At 37.9% G+C, this 16,743-nt stretch overlaps 3 pseudogenes across 2 annotated transcripts in view; 1 reads left to right on the top strand and 2 right to left on the bottom strand.

The window, feature by feature from the left end:
• The window catches only part of LOC148731732 (uncharacterized), a 152,897-nt pseudogene that overhangs the window by 125,551 nt on the left and 10,603 nt on the right, over window positions 1-16,743 (top strand). The gene's annotated exons all lie outside the window — the stretch shown is intronic.
• LOC148731733 (FYVE, RhoGEF and PH domain-containing protein 4-like) lies at window positions 101-16,549 on the bottom strand (annotated as a pseudogene). The gene is made up of 14 exons (XR_016001992.1): window positions 16,452-16,549; window positions 14,203-14,233; window positions 13,100-13,248; window positions 8,908-8,962; window positions 8,262-8,365; window positions 6,951-7,038; window positions 6,171-6,221; window positions 5,256-5,314; window positions 4,487-4,558; window positions 4,319-4,396; window positions 3,018-3,704; window positions 2,442-2,501; window positions 1,759-1,856; window positions 101-1,021 (listed from the first exon to the last, which is right to left on the bottom strand). The product of XR_016001992.1 is annotated as an FYVE, RhoGEF and PH domain-containing protein 4-like (transcript).
• LOC148731734 (uncharacterized) lies at window positions 9,374-11,621 on the bottom strand (annotated as a pseudogene).

The following is a 16,743-nucleotide window of genomic DNA, read 5'->3' as shown; positions in this document are numbered from 1 at the left end:
GAAAATTCGTCGTGGGAATGATAATTGATTTTGAATTTTTCAAAATAGAGATAAATATTAGATTTATCGTCTCTCCAACCGGTACTACAGACATATAAGCCTGAGTGACAATGCATTTTATTTCCTTCGCATACACAAAATTCCATATTACAAAAATATATAGGAAAAAATATCTCTATTCTTAACTTGAGACACTTTTCTTAGTTAAATTTTCTTATAGTGCCTCAACAACTTCCAATTCTTTACAATAGCTCATGAACACATCTCCGCATCTTTCGAAGCATGAAAAACTTCAATTAGTTACCACATCTCTCATTTAATAAGTGTGCTGATTGTTCAAATTAACGGGCCGTTTTACCCTGTGTTTTGTGAATCCAGAGATATCTTAGTAACCTCGTTTTCCAGGTTAGTATTAAATGTTATGCCTTTTTCGTTCGTTTTCTCCGCTCGAAAAAAAAACTCGGTCTATAACTTACAGTACGGACATCGAACTCGGTTAGTAAGTGGTATTTCAGTTTCTCTATTTCACAAAATAAGCGGCCTAGATTTAAGTACCGGTATTTATTCATTTACACACACGTGAATGTTAATGAAACTAACACCGCGTCTTTGATTTTCAGTTTTATATTATAAGTGATATTAATCGGAGACACTTTGTGAGGGTTACAAGTAATGCTTTGTAGGGATCAAGAAAGACCTAACCATATTTAGCAAATCAATCTTGCCTTTCATTACCCTACCAGCTGTTGAAAGTATCCCATAATATTCTTTGACTTCATTATGTCTCGTATGTCTCTGACTCGTAATTTTGAAGAAAATTCTGAACGTGAAATAAAATTATTGAAAATTGCAACCTTGTCAGGAGAACGGATTTTTCTCAATTCCTCGAATATTTTGAAGCTATTAATATAATAAGGCTCAAATAACCGTGACCTCTACAGTCTCACTGCTTTCCTGATTTTCCGGACTTTTTTCGTCAATTTCCTCAGCTTTCATTGCACGAGCCAGAAGTTCCATCCACCTGATAAGAAATAAAAACTCTCCTTACAGTTTTCCGCTTATTTCTTTGGATTAAGGTGCGGAGAATCTGACAAAATTCAGCCCTGATTGTCAGCAGTCTTCTCCTGGAACAGTTTTCTCTATCTACCCCCTGCCATGGTATGAGAAATCATTCTTCAATGCGCTCTTCAGTGTAGTTATACTAAACCACACCACTCGAGATCACACCAGTTTCTGTATCAAAGAGTAACAAGTCGCAATGGCAACCCCACCTCCACCCACCCCAAGACGGGTTTCTAGTCTGTCAAGTCATCCCCTTTTCATCCCCTTCCGTCCCTACCCCTCCCCCCCCATTTCGCCAGGTTTTCTGACAACGTGCTGGTCTTTATTGGGGTGGACAGAGGAACTTAATACTTAAATTCCCCGGAGGCGATTCACAACTATCTTCTCCCTAAAATATCCAACACTATCCAGCAAACATTTAGTGAGAATTCTCAAACTTATCAGGTAGAAGTAATCATCTTGACTTGTCACCGAATTCCCGTAACTAAATTACAAGGAAATGTGTAGCAGCTGGAGGGGACAATTAACAATCAGATCTTGGGAGTTAAAACCCAGACATCGCGATTTGAATTCTAGCGTGGAGACTAAAACATAGGTAAACACATCACATCAAAACGATCTCGGATTCACTGATAAATCGTCTATAGAAACGTATACTGATTAATAAGGAGAGTTCGAAATTTCGTCGGTTATTACCTTTGCATGCTCTCCTCATTTTCGGCCTCGAAAAAATACACCCGAAGGTTTTTGTGATGTACTTTAAACACATTCTTGCGGCGGTCCACCTCGTCTGCCTAGAAAGGAAAATGTAAAAAGATACACAAAAATCCTTTTGTAATGATGCGTATAAAATTATTTTACAAAAGAACACTACAATGCGACAGTCTTCCATCGTAAAACAGCGCATGCTTAGAAAACAGAGGCATTAGTTGTTGCAACGAAACAAACTTTGCCATCTACTGACAGGCTTTGCAAGAATATCGCTTTATCAGAAAAGTAGGCATACAAAGGTTAAAATCTTATTAAAAACCGTGCAAGGTTGTGGCTCGAAAAGAGAAACACTACACTGTTTACACGGTTTACATACATTTTATGCTTCGCTAAAAACTTGTAGTAAAAATTTCGTAACGTAATAAGTCATCGCAGAGAATCAAAAACACTTTGCTAATCGATTGTGCATCGTAAAATCAGCACTCAAGTGATCAGAATGGCCAATGAGAATAAAGGAAGAAATTACGAGGAGCCAATCAGAACTCAAAGAAACAACAGGCCAAGGGCCTGAAGCGCGGGAAAACGCGGTTGACGCGCTTTCAAGAAGGGATATTTTCATGCAGGGGTTCATCTCCCAAGAATTACACGATGCTGTCAACAGAACTTACCAGAGATGGTTTGTCTGCATTGTGACCAGGGAGGGGGAGGTTAAACTCTGCTTTTGTGTCCTGCATCAAAGAAACACAAATGCCCTCAATGAACTCCACCAAAGACTAAGAGCACAACACTTTTAACAACACGAGAATCGCTAGGACCGCTGGAAGAAGCTTGAACAATCTTTGCGAACGCACGAAAAGAGAAATCAAGCGACCGCAGAAATAAGTTTGATTGTTGCAATCGCAACAAGCGCTGTCGTTTTTTCTTTTTTTTTCAGCCTACTTAGTGAAATAGTTTCCAGTTTCCAACCTAAAAAAATTCAACGAATTTACGATTCAAAATAGGTTTAGCTTGTCTTGGTAAATTTCTTTCTCTTTAACGTCGACAGAAACGTCACGATTCTCCAGCTGAAGTAATGCAATCATTGGTTAAGAAACACTTCCTGTCAGTCTTCGATAAAGTCAAAAGTACCTCAAGATGTTGCCAGCCAATACTGGAAAACTGTTGTTACTAGTATTGCCACAATGTAAGTACTAATACTGACTCTGAAGTGATCAATATGGTACTGATACTAATAATGCCTTTACCTTCTTGGCCTTGTACCGCAACAACACAAAGTCACTCGAAAGCACAAACCATCTCTTCTGCCAGCTTTTATCTCCTTTGGCCTTGAAATTCAAGTATCCACTATGCCAGATCTTTGATTCCTGGCCGATTTTCAACACACTCTGACCCTTCCCTTCCACTTCCTTGACCGTTTCCTCGCTGGAGCCCTTCACAAGAACCCTGTGACAAATTTCGCAAACCTTCTCCAGTTTCCCATTCTTGTACTCCAGCGGTGCTTTGAAGCCAGAACACTGTCCGCACACCACCCTCCCACAGGCGCGACAGTGGTGTCTCCGACGAAACTTCGTAAACAGGACGTCACAAAGCATGCACATGCTCACTGCTTCGTCTCGTACCCAGGCTGGCGCTTTCTTTCCCAGGTCTCCCTCTTCCATGACTTCAAGCTTAGTCCCTCTTCGATAGCTCTCTCTTTTCGTTGTCAGTTCGTTTACGGTCTCTTTAAGTTTATTCACCCAAGCTTCTTTCTCCTCGGCGGACGTTGCGTTGAAATCCATGACTCTTTGTTTGCTTACTATACGAAAGCAATTCTCTATTTCCAGTTCCTCGTCCACGTCGTGTACTTCCATTCCGTACAAGTCCATTTCTACTTTCACTTTGTATTTGTTTGTGCCAGGAAACTTTGCACAGCAAAGGAGAATGTCGTTGAACTGCAAAACAAAGGACATGGTCCAAATTTAGCTTCTACAACCCTTTTTAGAGTAGAGAGAGGCGAAACGTTTGAAGGCGAAACATTACAAGGGCGTTCCAAATATAACCAGTTTCAGGAGCTAGTCCCGAACTGGAACTCTGAACTGCGTGCCCTTCAGACATATACATACATTTATTTGATAAGTAGGTTTCAAAAAATATGTAACTGTACAGCTTATGTGGACCTTAACTACCACTATCTCTAAATAAGGAAAAACAGAAATTTACAGTACAATTGTCATAAAGCTACAAATAATATAAAATACAAGTTGAAAGAGGGACCAAACAATTTAAAAATATCTAAATTCAGGGTTCCTATAACAATTTACAGAGCATTCCTTTTGGATGCTGATGTCCCTGACAGAGGTATTAATAGATTTTATCTTTCTTTGAAAATAGACAGGGTTTTCAAGCTGTTTAATAGTGTCAGGTAAAGGAGGAGACGGGAAATATAGTTCTAAGTTCTCATCCCTGAGAGCGACAAATCACAATGTCTGACATTAGACAAATGGCATCGCAGATACAGAGTATTGTCTTCGTCAGTTTTACGAGCACAGACACATCCCTTACTTACCAACATCAGTGTTCGTTCTTGATGACTGTCTGTCGTCCTGGCCGCAACCTTCCTAACGTCTCCCTCCATCACAAATTCCTGGAACGACAACAATGATGCAAATTTACAAGAGCCACCGAAAACCGATTGGGATAAACCAGTTTCAAACCGGTTGAACAAGATACTCACACGACTAGCAGTTATCAGCGTATGATTATCTCCTATTCGTTCCTGGATTTCCAAAAGAGTCTTGAATCGCTCCTAGTTTTAAAGGAATTACTGTAATTATTAAAATTGTTATCATCATTAATAATATCATTACGGTATATTGAAAAGACATTAATTGTCTAATTTTTTTAAATTTGTGCAAGAGTCACTCATTTTTCAGCATTTTATCCTTTCCCTTTCCTTAAGTTCAATATCTATGAAAAAAAAAAAAAAAAAAAAAAAGAAGCAACGACGATAGTGACTTTAGAAGTGTATAGGGTTACTCTGGGTCCTAACCAATTAGAGACAGCCCTGGACTAGTCAGTTATTTAAAAATTACTCACAACTCCGGGATTTTTAGCGGCCCTAGCACATTCGGTGTAAATGACGTCAGAAGCATACTACTGACTTTTTTTTTTTTTTTAGATTGTAATTAATTTGCTTTTGTCAACTCAGTAGAAATTGTAAATTGGTCACCATAAAAAGAGCTAAAAAGCTGACGTTTCGAGCGTCAGCCCTTCGTCAGAGCGAATGATTCGCTCTGAGGACGGGCTAACGCTTGAAACGTCAGCTTTTTAACATTATCAAGTTACAAGTTAATTCAGTAAAAGAAAGGGAAGGAAAATTTGCCACCTTGTCGACTCGACAAAGAATAGGTTGACACAGGTTTCAAGAAAACAGGAGTTCAAAGAAGTAACTAGTAACAGTTCTATGCCTCAGAACAAATTCTAGATTTAATTTCAAGACTTGCCGTTTTCTTCATGCTGTCATTGGCATGCTGTGCTGAAGCAGAGATGATTTTTAAAGCATCTAAAAAACAAACAAAACAAAACAAAAAAAGCTGATTTTGACAGCACCTCAAAAAAAGAGGGGAGACAGAAAGAGATAAAATTTGGTTGGCTGAACAGTATGGGAAACATGTAAGAAATTAGGAAAAAAAAAAGGGATGTTTCTGCAATGAATCCCACTACATCAAGACACAGGCTAAAACGTCAGTCGCCGATATCTCTCTGAAACTTGTTACGATATGCATGTTAGCACAGGCAGCCCACCCTCGATATACGATTACACACGTTTCCATTTTGTAACAACAGAAATATCAGGGCTGAAGAAAGAGGTCCGCTATTTTTAATGTAAATCTTGGATAATGTTTGGTTTCTTATTGCAATCATATTTCCCATAAAATCCTTATATTTTTCTATTGCTGTGTAATAATATAGTACAATATAGTACAAAGGCCGAAAGTTTCTAAAGAAACTGTGGTGCTGCGTCGATAGGGGTAACAAGGTAATTTGGTTATATCAACTAAGTTGAAATTGTAAATTGGCCACCCTAACGAATAAAAAAGCTGACGTTTCGAGCGTTAGCCCGTTAGCTCTGACGAAAGGGCTAACGCTCGAAACGTCAGCTTTTTTATTCGATACGGTGGCCAATTTACAATTTCAACTTAGTTGATATAACCAAATAACAATATAGTACCGACTGATTTACTGAGCTTTGGCTTGGGCCACCTGTGAAACCTCCTCCTTCTGATCCCCGTACGGAGGGGGAGGTTGGGCTGGGGGTACCCCGGCATCAAGGCTAAAGCAAAGGGGGAATTAGCCTTACATCTTTCCGTCATGAGAGGATGTGGGTGTTACGAAACAAGAAAAAAGGGTCAGCATACCTGAAGTGTTCTTCAAGTCTCGAGAATCCTCTGGTAGCTTTGCGACATAGTCTGAACAAAGCAATGAGTAAAAATATTAACAAAGTACAGGGACAGACAATTCCCTTTTCAGGTGAGACTTAACCTACAGATCTGAAAAACGTTTGCCCATGTCGGGAACTTTCGCGGGCGCATACATGAAACCATGGCAACACTATACTAAAAAACTAAGGAACTTTCTTTTTACACAGGTAAGCAAAGAGGTAAAGATTGAAACTTTCGCCAAAGATCGTCCATCACCAGGGGCACAAAATATCTTTCGCACCTGACCAGGTTTCATCCTTGCACTCTTGCCGAAATTTAGCCGCTTATACACTGTTGTATTTCAGTCGCGCAAATGTACTCACGTACGTTAGTCAAAAAGTATGTCGATATGTGAGCGAGAGGTTTCAGACGGAAAAGAGTTATTCCCACTCGCGGCTTTACCTCTCAGTGTTTCAAACCGCGCACAAAACCGCCAGCTACACAGGGAAAGCGCATTTCAGACAACAGAGATGAAAACGGCCCATCACATCGAAAGGAATTTTCAAAGTAAAAATAGCAACCTGCATAAAGCGCGGGAAAAAACGACTAATCGAGCCGCGGTTGGCTTCAGTGTTGCATCTGATTGGTCGAGAGGGCGGTGTGAGTTTTCTGGACGAATCACAGAGCCTTAAAACCAATGTAATACCGGATTATTTTCGACATTCAATTAAAATGTGTCCTCAGTTAGCTACTAGCAATCTCAAGCACTAATTTTACCTTTTAATAGCAGTTTGTATCTCGGCACCCTCTGCACTGGTTCCAACATGTGATGTTGAAGAGTTAAATGCTCACATTCCTCAGTTTTCTAAGAGGACGTAAAAATACAGATACCCAGATCTACGATATGAATCATAACTCTCCCTTTAGACTCCCACACATTTTTCTGTTAATTAGTGAAGAAAAATTAGTGTTACATCAAGATAGACTTGTTTCCGGTTGTCACCCTTAACCGCTCGGGAACAGAGCAGTCAAACACCCCGCACAAGTGAATGTTGTAAGAGCGAGGAGGCATGCTTATAGACCGTCAGAACCAAGTGTTCTCACGGGATGTCAGAACCAACTACACAAGCCACTAAGCCACAGCATTATCAAATCAAATTTTTTGATAAAGCTTAAAAGAATGGGAAATCAACAGAATGTCCGTAATCAAGTTAGCTTTGTGTGAGATTAGTCTCAAGTTTTCCCTTCTCCCTAACTCTCGATTTTACAGATGTTTAGGCGTGGCTCGACACTAACGGTAGCCCACTAGCCACAAACTAGTAGAAATTCAGTTTTGGCTGGTGGCTTTCAATTTCCACGAGCCAGTTTGGCTAGTAAACAGACTGAAATTGTCGTAACATCTAAAAACATCAAAGATGTCACTAGCCACTAAGCTGGTAAGTGGAAAAGTTAGGGTCGAGCCACGTTAGGAACTTGTCTATTTTCTCCTGAAGTATTACGTGACAGCAGTTGTTTCTCTAAGGTTTTTCTATAAAAATTTTCCGTGGGAAATTGCCGCGCGGGTTGAAGCAAAGAGTGATCCCTCTGCGCATGCCAGACGTTTCGCCGCTGTTCAGCCCAGGCAGAAGTGACAACCGGAAAAACGTCTGTATTCGCCGGCTCCTGAGCAATTCATCAAAAACTTAAGGTGAAGTTTTACATGTACTTCCATTTGGGAGGTACAGAATTAAATTATTCTTATAATTCCATGGCAGCAAAAAACGACATTAATCGTTGCACTTGACTTGATTGTTGTGGCTTACTTTCACGAGACATAATGGCAAAGTAAAATATTTTTGCCAACGTGTTGTAAAACAAAAATCGATGAGAACTAGAAGTCAAAAAAAAAAAAAAAAACAAAACAAAAACAAAACAAACTGCCTGAAACGCGGAACAACGCGAGCGACCAGGTTTTAGTTTTGAATCTAATTGGTTAAGAAAGTGGCGCAAGTTTTCTGGACCAATCACAGAGAAAAATAAAGCAAAACCAAAGTAGTCTCGGGTCATTTTGGACGCTCAATTGAAAATTGCTCTAATTGTATAACCTACTTGGATGTCCTAAATCAGAGTCGCCATTAAGTTGGTGACTTCTTAATCCAAGATGCTAAAGTTTCTGTTGCTTTGTCAAAGTTTCCAACATATAGTATATACATCTAAAGAAGCACAAAATGACGAAAACACCATTATTTGAATCAATAAGGCTTGGGAAAAACGAATCAAATGATAGTTTTAAATGATGGTCAAAAGAAACAAAATGACCTATACGAATTAAAATTATCAATTTTTTGCAACCTGTACAAGATATTCACTATAATTCAAGGCAACCACAGGACCCAAAGCTATGATCTAAACCCTAACATCAGTATGCATATTCTCCATACTGTTCTCTATACATTTCCTAAGATGCTGACAAGGAGAATTTGTCAAACAATCAAGAGCCTCTTTAGTTGAAGATATTGTCCATTATTCTTGTAACCTTAATGTGTGATTGGGGGACAATATTTTAAGGAGAATTTAGATGCTGGCCATTCTTAGGTTTCAAAAGGCTAATCTGAGCTGTGAACATGTAGAATGATAGGAGGTAACGTTCACTAGTGGATTCTGAACTCCTCTGAGAACTAATGTGATATAAGAATGTGCCTAGAGGAAATTAACAATGCTTATTTATAGGTGGAATAATTTCAAGAACACTTGCCTTTAGAAATGGAGCCAGCCCTTTTAGAATATCCCCAATTTGGTTGTTGGTGCCCCTGATAAAAATAAATAATTAGTAATAAAACTAGGTCAATAAATGAATGAAAACTTTTAAAACAGAGGATCATGCAAATTCATTAAATACATGTTGAGAACTGATTGACTGACTGACTGACTGATTGATTGTAAATAATTGATTAACTGACTGACAGATTGAATGACTGACTGACTGACTGACTGAGGGGCTTACTGACTGACCAACTGACTAAGTCACTGACTGACTGAATGATCAATGATTGATGGACTAATGAACTGACTGACTGTCTAAATGACTGATTGAATGTCTGGCTGAATGATCAACTGACTGATGAATAAAGGGGTAAGGTTCTAGCTTAAGAGAAACTGGAGGCGCGGTGGCCTCATACACCCTGTGCAGAACGAAAAGAGACTGGGAGAGTTTAACTTGAAAACGAGGCTAGTTGGGCCAAGTAAATAAAAATGGCCGCCTGATGTGAAGAGCACCAGTTTTTGAAAATGCCGCAAAACTGTTGCGTGCCAAACTGTACCAAAAAGAAGTACAGAACCGAAAGTGGAGAGAAAATTTCTTACTTTAAATTTCCGGACGACACTATCCTCAAAAAGTGTTGGCTCCATGCCATTCGTCGAGACGAAGGAAAAGAGTTTAGAGTCAGCGAAAACACGAAGATCTGTTCTCGTCATTTTAAGCCCGAGGACTTGGTTAAACCAAATGTGGAGTGTCTGTGCCTTTTTATGTAACATTCAGGACCCTCTCATTTCCGCTTAACACTGAGTTTGACAGAGCTCTGAGGTACACTACAGAATTTCAGTCAATTTAATAAATGTAAACTTGACGATATCTCTCAGGTTAACTATTTTCTAAACCAACTAAAACTAAGGATGTGATTCGCTTGCTTTCAGTCCCAAACACTTTAAGATGTAAGTTTTACATGTAGTTCCAAAGATCTTAAAATCAAATAATAAAGAGGTACTAAACTTACAAAAGCTTTATCCTCAAAGCTATCTTATTATGCAGACCATATTGGTTTAAACATATCCAGTTAGGTATGAGACACAGTTCTCTTTACTCATGACAAGATTAGATTGTGGTAGTTAACCCTTCTAATGGTTACTGAACTCTACAGAGGCTGGTGCTATAAAATGTTCAAAATAGCTGTTCTTTAGGTCTTCATTCAATACTTCCCAGAATTGAGGATCAATTATGATCCTCTCTATACTTATGCCTTTGTTAGTATAGATAACAAAGTCACACCAACTTGCTCCTGTAATACCTAGTTGACTCTGTATCTGGAAGTAGTACTGGTGCCCCCTTTTCAGCCTTGGCTTTCCATTTAAATTTTCTGCAAAGAAACTTTCATCTGCACATGCTTCTAAGGGACGAACATGAAATTTTGTGTAAGGACATTTAACCTCTACCAACCCAAAAGGCTTGCTACAGCCTCGGTCAATGACCTTGCCATCTGGTGATGCTGCTAAAAAGGGAGGGGCGATACTGACAACAAGACCACTTTTGAACACTGAAACTGGATTCCTTGTTGAAAACATATATTTTTTATACTCCTTTAAGGCTACAGGCTCGTAGGTTTTCCCATGTGCAGTTTGTTTGGCAGTAAATGGTTGGGGATGAAGCAAATTGTTTACTAGAGTGTCATGATTCCTTTGCCTTTTTACAATTGTGTGGAAATTAGATGCTGTATACCGAAATTTTCTTTCTGCCTGCCATTCTTCTGATGCTACTTGTTCAATTGTTTTCTTGTCGATGGTATTAAGCTTTACCTCATCAACAATCAAATGTCCCAGGAGTGCTTCCTGGCTGCTTCTTAAATCATCTGGCTTTTCATATGGCTCAGATTGTTGCAAAGGAAATGGAGGATATACAGAAATAGCATTTTGTTCATTATGACAGTCCACTCTTGGCATTGAGTCAGTATTACAGAAAACTTGAAAATTACACTCTGTGAACTGTAACTGGTATAGGAGCCACTTGGAAATTTTCCAAATTTTGTTTCCTGTAAGTTGGTACAACCAGTAGGCATAATTTGAGACAGGGCAAACTTAGGGTTGATCTTTTGATGTTTGTGTTTTAACAAAGCCTCATCAGATGCCTGTGTACCCAAATTTTTCTTAGCTTCATACAACAAACACCTTACTCCACTATCAGGGTTATATTCTGCATCTAAATTCACCTTTTTTTACCTCAAGTTCCATGACAGGTTGGGGCTTGATTTTATCCCCTCTTACAGGCCTGTGCCATAGTTGTAAACTTGAAGTGCAAGCCTTAGCTTGTGTCATATCAGAGTCATTTTCCAAGTCCTTGATATCTTGACAACAATACAAGCTGAACTTACAGAGTTTCATCATAACAGCCAGCAAATGATTGCAAAAACCAACAGTTCCTGCTACACATGTACATGAGGCATATTTAACAGCTCCAGTTACTAAACAAAGTGCAACTTGTAATTTATGGGGTGGCTCAATTTTTTTGAAATAATTTGGATATGTCAAAAAAGTTGAAATGGTAAATTGGCCACCATAATGATTACAAAAGCTGACGTTTCGAGCGTTAGCCCTTCGTCGGAGCTCCGACGAAGGGCTAACGCTCGAAACGTCAGCTTTTGTAATCATTACAGTGGCCAATTTACCATTTCAACTTTGATGATATATCCAAATTATTTCGTTACTCCCACCGACGCAGCCCCAAACAGTTTCTTTTAAAACTATCAGTTGTCACTTGCGCAAGTTAAGTCCTTCAGATATTCATCAACAAGAAATGTTTTTGCTTTTTTCATGCTTATTGGAACCGCATGGTTCTGTTTATTTTTGTCCAAGTTTTTTCCAGATTTAGAAATATGTAAATCCATCTCTGCCTTTGTGAATAATGGCATGTGTTGCAAATTTGTAGACCATCCAGCTGATGGAAATTTAACAGTTCTTTCCTCAGACATCGCATCACTTTGACCGAGTTGTTCTTGTCTCTCCTTCCGACGTGTGTATAACAGATTTTTATTGGGATCCACAACATCTTTATCACGACCAGACGCAACATATTCAAGAACTCTTTAAAATGAAAAGTTGAAAAACTATTAATCATTTCATCAACATTTCATTTAGAAAAGTAATTCCTAAAATCCTTTGATCTTCTTGTACGATATTAAAATCTGTTTAATTCTAAGAAGTATCGCGCACGACAGACAAATACTGTACTTGCCTTTTCGCCAATTGTGCCTTTGTTTTTAACCCCTTTGCTGGATCGCCACGACATTTTAACCAAAAACGAAGTTCATCTGATTTTAGAGCAGTCGGATTTCTTCCTTGAAACGATGCTCCTGGGATATCTTCCTCCGTAAGAATCTGAGAAAGACGGCTACTTACAGAGTCACGAGCGGCCATATTTTTAACACGAGCTAACAAGGCCCAACTAACCTCGTTTTCACGTTTATCGCTCCCAGTCTCTTCTCGTTATGCATAGGGTGTATGGTTAGTGTGCTTTACTCCAGATTGAGTGGTCCGGGTTTGAGCCCTAGTGGGGAACTTTGTGTTGTGTTCTTAGAGAATAAATGGGTACCAGTGAATTTAACACTGGGGGTAACCCTGCAATGGACTAGCATCCCATCCAGGGGGGAGTAGAAATACTCCTAGTCGCTTCATGCTACAGAAACTGGATTTAAATGCTGGCCAGATGGGCCATTTGGTTCGTAAACAGGCTTTACCTTTTACCTAAGAGAGACTGTGATGCTGGGTCCATGGGAAGGTATAACAAGACAATTTGGTGTTATCAGCTCAGCTGAGAATGTAGATTGGCCACCATAAAGAGATTCTACAGGTGACATTTTCAGCATCAGTTTATCCAAAGGAAGAGCTGAACACACTTGAAATACTCTTCCCAGAGCCCTTCTCTATGACCAAGGGCTAATGCTCAACATGTCAGAAACCCCTTACTGTGGTCAATCTACCAAGACTGACCAACTCATTACACCCTTGAAGTTGGGAGCACTCTTTCTATTGATGGGAAAGAAACACTACATTTCAATTCCAAAAATGAAACTGGATGAAGGTTTACTGTCTCTGGCTTCATTAAATATTTATTAGATATGTATTAATTTCTTAACTTTGATGGAAAACATCTAGTAACCAAAAAGTAAACATAATTATACCATTCTTTCATCCTCACCTCCAACTTAGGCAATAAGAAATCTCTGTGCAGTTGGTGAATAGCTTGAATGTTGGAGAAAATGTCATTGAGAACCTCCTGAGGTAAAAGCCCCTTTGAACAGCACCGGTTATTAATTTGATGGTAAAAAACCTATACATGACATGAAACATATAAATAAATAAATGTCAAATATAGACCACTTTCATAAATGGCTGCTGGATTAATATTCATTTGTTTAAATTTAAATTAGCCCTTCTGGCCTTGTTCTCCAGTACAAAATTCAAAAGAATACATTATCTCAAGCGAGGCCAGAAGGGCTAATTTAAATTTAGACAAAAGAATATTAATCCGCAGCCATTTATGAAAGTGGTGTAAACAGAGCCCTTTTTAAATAACCAAAACCCGGGTGAGCACCAGGGGTAATGAATATGTTTTTAGTAGTTATGGTACTCAATCATCAAATTGTACACAAATAGAATCGTATTGAGTTTTCTTTCAAAGCAATCAAAATCTGAAATCCAATTTCACACTAACCCCGCCCTGGGATTTTAAAGGAAGCCAATTAAAGATCAAAGTCTTCCCCACAGCCATTGTTTGATATTTTCACAGAAAACTTTTTCTCCCTCTCTGTAGGAAAGGAGTTCATTGAATGACAAATTTACAATTGCTCCAATCAAAGTTACGTACATTGAAAATTGTTTCCAGTAAACAAAAGAAATGAACATTACAATTGTACCCTGTTAACAATAGTTGATAAAATACTGCTAACTAATATTTATTAAAATGTTAAAAGTAATGATTAAAGCCAGATCCACAATTGCAGAATAAATTCTCATCAAAAAGTGTTCCATACATAACCACCAAAATGACTGCACTGACACAACATTGACTGTTTATTGTATTTGAAAGATGTAACAAATATATAAGATAAGATTTTAGTGAGAAACCTTGTATCTGGTCAGCCCCCTTTCAAAATTTTCTTGCTAAATTTGATTACAATAAATGCAATAGGAGTGTTTCTCTTCCCTGCCTTTGTTTTTCCTTCATTAGGGAAATTGTGTAGTCCCTGTCTAACAAGTATTGACTTCATTTTTTACGCCTTACCTGATCAAGAAGGTGCAGTCTTCTGACATAACTGTAATAAAATAAATCAATTAAAAACAATTAGTTTTCAAAAAAAAAAAACAAAACAAAACAAACAAAAAAAAAATAAAGCAAATCATTTCAGTAAAATTATCTCAAGATCTGAGACGATCATTTGTGCTGGTAGGGCTCTGAGCTCAACTTTTTTCTGTTTTCAATTGGTGACCCAAATCAATAAATGGTCACTGGAAAGTCATGCAAAAGAGACTCTTAAATTCCATAAATCAAAGAAAGCTGGAAATCAGTTTTGGAGGTTCATACCATTTCTTAAGGCCTGGTTCAAAGGACAAGTAGATTTTTCTAATTAAAAAGTAAAATTGGCCTTGACATTGACCTTGACATGGATATCGACCAAACGTTCTGACCAATCAGAATGTCTGGTTTGTTTCTTTCTTTGCACTGAATTAACCCAATTCTGCACTGATATAACTCTCTTCTGCACTGAATTAACTGAAAACTGGATTCATCTTACCCAATCAGAACTGAGAAATTTTTTCATGTATATTATTAAGATTTAAACAACAAAAGCATGTCTCCAAATTTTTTATTTCTAAATACTTTTTTTTTCCAGAGCGATCTTTGTATGATCAATCCACATTTTTTTTAATCCTATTTCAAAATGTTCTGTACCTTTTCACTGAAATTGAATATGGCAAATCACAGACGCTTTGGTCCCGGGGACGGAGGAACACATTAAATGAGTGAAAAACAAAATTTGCTGGCAAGAGTAGTACATTAATAACCCCATACATTAATTATGCATTCAGTCTTTGTTCAATGATCTGTCCTTTGATAGCTTGCCACATGGTTTAATTTTAGCCAAACTTGCTGCCTATGGTATATCATCCAAAAGTTGTGCATTTATAGGTAATTACTTAACTGATCACTTACAGAGAGAAAAATTAGGCGATCAATTTTCAGATTGGAGTCCTCTTCTTAGAGGAATTCCTCAAGGGTCTGTATTAGGTCCCCTTCTTTTTAATATTTACCAAGATGATTTACTGTTATCTAGTCTTCAGTCCAAAATAAGTTCATTTGCCGATGATAATCAGATCTTTGATATTAATAACGATGTTTCCCTACTACATGGACACCTACAAACTGATCTTGTCACTGCTCATTCTTGGTTTTGCTCTAATGGCCTTGTGATGAATCCTAATAAATGTGCTACCATGTGGGTGGGTAAGAGCAATGACACAACTATACCCTGTTTTTCCATTGGGAGACAGGAGATCAGTTTTGTGGGGGGTGTTAAGCTACTGGGTGTAACCTTGATCATGACTTAAAAGTTTAATGAACATATAAGTAACATAGGATGGAAAGTTAGCAAGCAAATTCAAGTTTTACAAAGACATAAGAAATTAATTAACATCCATGCTAAGGTTAAATTATATATTTGCTTATCTTTTGCCTCATTTAAATTATTGTATGGCATCATTGCGGAAAAGGTAATTCCAACAAATTGGAACAACTTAATGAATGTGCGTTGCGCTTTATTTACAATGATGATAAAAGCTCGTATGAGGAATTATTATTGCGTATTAAGCATCCCACTTTATTTAATAGAAGAATTCATAATATTTTAACATTGGTATTTAAAGCTTTGCATGGGTTGGTTCCAGAATATATTTCTAGGTTATTTACTTTATGCAACTGCAAGATTAATCTGAGGGGAGATAATATTCTTATGGTACCCAGGGTTAATACAACTAGCTATGGCCTCCACTGATTGGCCTATCAGGGTAGTAAGCTATGGAACTCTCTTCCCAATAACATAAGACTGCTACACGAATTGGGTCAATTTAAATCCAAAATTTCTAAATTGAAATTCGACTTGTAGAATAAATTTTGCTTAGTTCTCATCTTGCTTAGAAATTATATTTTAATATCCTTTGCTTTAGAATTATATTTTGTATTTTATATATAGATAGTATTTAGATAGTAATTAGATTAATTTTAAATATTTTGAATTTAGATAATTTAACTTGGAGATATTAGCATGTATTTGCTATCTTAAATTCAAGTATAAATAAAGTTATTGTCATTGTCATTGTCATGAAAACAATAGCAATAACAATAGAACTCCGCAGACACTTGTAGTCTTTGTTCTCAAAATTTGGATTTTTTTTCTAAGTTTTTTTTGAAACAAGGTAAATTCGACACGTTTGTAATCACATTTAGAATTGTGACTGGCTTGTGTCATTCCTCACCTTTGCTGTGTACACAATTCAAGGGGGTTGAGTCTTTGTTTCCTCGACAACTTTTTGCCCCAAATCGTGCATTTGTAGTACGTTCGATTCCTGTCGATTATTTATACATAAAGTGAGTTCACATCAGTATTCATATCAACGTCAGAACGTGGATCCAAGGGTATGCATCGTCCAAAAAGCAGAGCAACGTTCAGTGAAGTAAGGGTGTTCCATAATCTTGCTATCTTGCACGCTTCTCTTGAGACTGCAGTCGGGCAAGCCAGCAAACTCTCTTAACTAACCAATGACAATT

Source organism: Stylophora pistillata, chromosome 5 (assembly GCF_964205215.1).
Source record: "Stylophora pistillata chromosome 5, jaStyPist1.2, whole genome shotgun sequence".
NCBI lineage: Eukaryota > Metazoa > Cnidaria > Anthozoa > Scleractinia > Pocilloporidae > Stylophora > Stylophora pistillata.
The sequence above is the reverse complement of the archived record's forward strand: the minus strand, read 5'-3'. Positions and strand labels throughout refer to the sequence as shown.